At 32.0% G+C, this 3501-nt stretch overlaps 1 long non-coding RNA gene across 1 annotated transcript; it reads right to left on the bottom strand.

Annotated features, from left to right (window-relative positions):
- Positions 421 to 2919, bottom strand: LOC110262878. The gene is made up of 3 exons (XR_002347890.1): positions 2838 to 2919; positions 910 to 1381; positions 421 to 797 (listed from the first exon to the last, which is right to left on the bottom strand). It is a non-coding gene; the product is annotated as an uncharacterized LOC110262878 (long non-coding RNA).

Raw genomic sequence — 3501 nt, 5'->3', positions numbered from 1 at the left:
GTCGTCTTATGCTTTGTCGCTAAAAGGTTTTAGCGGCAATTATAACATTTGTCGGTAAAGACTTTTTTAATGGCCACAAAAAGTATATAACTATTAGCGGCTATTTTCTTGGCAATTTATATGGCCACCAAAAGTAATTCCAAAATTGCAATGTTATTCATTTTTATCGGCAATTACTATTGCCTCCAAAACCCATTTTACCGGCAATTTATATGGCTATTAAAAGTAATTCTAAAATTGTAATGTTATTTACTTTTAGTTGCCATTACTATTTCCGCTAAAATCTTAAGACTTGTTTTAGTTATATTATACTCATTTTCTTAGAAGTAATGACCTAACTTTTTTTTTCTCTAAAATCTCAATTATTTGTGCCAACAATTATTATTACTATGCATAATATAAATATAGTGAAATTAATTATTACAAAATAGATATTTCATTAAACTCAAAATATTGATACACAAATTTCTCTTGAAAAGAAATAAATCATGTTACAAATCGAAATAACAAAAAATACTACAAGCCTATAACTATGTTACATTAAGTTAGGCTATAAACCAATCCCAATGACAGGCTAAATATTAGTGAAAATCACAGGGGATGAAACTCGATTTTAAAAGCAATCACAGGCTCGAGTTTGTGACAATCGATTCACTATACACAAGTCAGCTAAATATTTACATCTGGCATAGGGGAGATACAATGAGAATGCGAGGGGTGATGTCCAAGCCTTGTTTCTTGATGCGGTTGAGCATCTCATTCTCCAATGCACGAACTTGATCCAAGATGTAAACAACCTGATTATAGAATCAAGAACAATTTATGCCAATTAACATTATTGAGGAATAAAATGTTAACACGAACATAGAATTATAAATTTTATCATGTGATCTGGAGTTCTCAACTAACCTGGCCACCAGTATTAGGGTATCCCAAGACATTGTCTTGAGCAAAGTAACCATGGGGAGAAAGGATCACCACATTGAAGACCATAGGGATCCTTCCAAAGAATGTCTCCCCAGGTAGTTACAGATCATTGCCCCACCTAAGTGATCATCACTTCAGCAAAGGGAATCAAACTCGCGTCTTTTAGGATACAAGGTCATTTCATTGCTTTACCAACTGTGCTAATCATCTTTTATTGTTAAAAAATTTGTGAATTTACTGCCAGAAGTGCACAGAGTATACCTTTTCATTGTAACTATGAAGCCTTACGAACTCCAGCAATGGTTGCATACTCTCCTTGCCATGGAAAAGCTTAGCGGAAAGGTGGCCGTTAAGGAACTCAACGCCATTCCCAATTGACTTTTTCAGTGTTGGGCGGGGGAAGGATGTGTTAAAAGGCTCAAAGTCCAACTCAAGCACAAAGTTTCCATTGGAACTACATCAACACAAACCAAAAATATAAAATTAGTCTTTTTTAGAAACTCTTATAATATGTAACAATAATTTTACTATGATTGAATAATTTGATTTTTTAAAAAGTGATTGGTATTAATTTTCAATTCTTTTAATAATCATCAAATTTTTTTATTATTAGTTTTCCATCAATGGACTTTTCTTAAATTTCCATAATCGATCGGTAGTATTAATCTTGAAAACTCTATCAGCTTTGTTGACTGAAATTATTCATTCATAAAAGCATCTGATTGAATTATTGCCAAGTGTCTCTAGTAAGTAGCAAAATGATAGACACAAAGAACATTTAGGTTCTCTTCACTTTTAATATTATTCCAATACAATATATTCTACGTACTATACAAAGGGAACTTTTTCTTGCTTTTCCTACTGAATTAATTAACAAGATAAGTGCCATGTTCTAAAAATTCTTTTAAGTTCTTAGGGTGTTCAACTTAATAATAAAAATAAGTCAAATTGTTGTAGACATAACTTAGAGCTAAGGTAAGACTTAAGAGTCCTACCTTTCTCTTTCATTCTATATAGAAAGAAAAAAAGCAGTGAGATACTCTGCATAATAATAATAATAATAATAATATCATGAAGTTAGAAGTTAGAACTACTAGTAGTAGCTAGAGTTGCTAGAATATTTCCAAATATGATGTTAAAACTAAAATAGAAACATTCACCAAGTGGAATTGTCTTTTAACTAAGAGAAGAGAATGCATGTGGCATCACATGCTCATTGAAGAAGGCCACATGGAAAAATTGTTAAAACCTTGAGCAAGTTTGAAAAAAATTTCTTGCTCTCTCTTCTGGAAGTTTGAAAACTGAAACATCATCATTTCTTCTTTGCACTCAAATATAAAACATGAGCACAAGTCACAGACATTGCTGAATTTTTAAGTAATATTGAAGGAGAGTTTAGACCAATACTTGAGTTGTCTCTGTGTAATCTCAAGGTCACAGATTTAAATCGTGAAAATTTTATAATATTAGATTAGGTTGCATATATTATATTCTTTGGGTGCGACCATTTTTCGAATTATATGTTAACGTAGAATATTTATGCACCGGACTATTTTTTTTATTTTTTGGACACTTATATTATTAAAATAAATAGAAAAAATTCAGTTAAAACTTTAATAGATTAAGCACAGCTAGTAATCACAGTAAATTAATTTTGCTCATGAAGTGGTGAAAGTTGCTTTGTTATATCTTACCCTAATCATAGGCAACTAACTTTGATTTTTCAAGAAGTGTATACCCATTTCTATGCAACTGTTCTGCAATACATACATTGCTAATGTATACCCTTGTGATATCTGGTTCATTTAACTGACAATGAAACAAATTGATGGACACAGCATCCAAGTCAAGCTAACACAGAAAAACATGCGTATACATTGATTTATAAATCTAGGAGAAGAAATAAATACCTCTGGCTTTGTCCCTGCAATTTCATCTGGAAGGCTGATTAAGGTCAAAAGTGCCAACCACAACCTGGTCTTCTCCACCATCAGAAAACTACAAATTCAACTAAAACATCACTGATTTTTATCATGAAATAAGTTGCATAAAACCAATAAATTGATCTACAAGGACATAAATGGAGAGATATTTTTACATGCAGGCATGTGGGCGATGTGGCAATTTACTTGGTGTGGTTAAGATTGACACCTCTATACATATACTTAACTATAACTATAATAATAACAAAAAATAGCATAAAACTTAGTTGTTCATCAAGAAAAACAATCTCAAATCTCCCCCTAAGCATCAGAACCTCACTATTGCACAACTTTGAATGATAATGGAAGAAGAAATACATGAAGTGCAGAAGAAAACAAGAAATAAATAGCCTAAACTCAATCCTTCCATAGAAGACAAACCTGCAATATATAGGATGGATATTCCAAAATGGAGAACCTAAGAAGGTTAAATTCGAGATGAGAACGTCCACTAAGTACAATGTCTCAATTCCACCACCTCCAACATATCACTGGAATACTTACAGCATTAGAAAACTAACTAACATGTACTTTATTATAATAATATCGGTAAAATTTGGTCCATAAATGATCCTCTTGTGCCTTCTACCCG

Source organism: Arachis ipaensis, chromosome B05 (assembly GCF_000816755.2).
Source record: "Arachis ipaensis cultivar K30076 chromosome B05, Araip1.1, whole genome shotgun sequence".
Classification (NCBI taxonomy): domain Eukaryota; kingdom Viridiplantae; phylum Streptophyta; class Magnoliopsida; order Fabales; family Fabaceae; genus Arachis; species Arachis ipaensis.
The sequence above is the reverse complement of the archived record's forward strand: the minus strand, read 5'-3'. Positions and strand labels throughout refer to the sequence as shown.